This window comes from Phalaenopsis equestris, unplaced genomic scaffold (assembly GCF_001263595.1).
Source record: "Phalaenopsis equestris unplaced genomic scaffold, ASM126359v1 Scaffold227572, whole genome shotgun sequence".
Taxonomy (NCBI): domain Eukaryota; kingdom Viridiplantae; phylum Streptophyta; class Magnoliopsida; order Asparagales; family Orchidaceae; genus Phalaenopsis; species Phalaenopsis equestris.
Window position 1 is genome coordinate 1 of NW_018245560.1, and position 275 is coordinate 275.

Consider the following 275-nt stretch of genomic DNA (forward strand, 5'->3'; position numbering starts at 1 on the left):
ACCTCAGAACAGACCAAAGTTAGAAATGTACCTTTTTTCGCACGCCAAGTGTGATATTTTGGACATTCCATCTTCTGATGTCCTTCCTTATTGCAAAAGAAACAACCTCCACTTTCAGGATTTTGAGATTGAACTTTATTTTGTTTCTTTTGAGAAGGACCCTTATTTTTAGCAGCCTCATTCTTTCTTTTAGTGCCCCTTTCTTTAGAGGTGTTTACCAAATGAGCACTATCAGTCTTTCCATGCTTCAACCTTTCTTCCTCTTGCACACAATG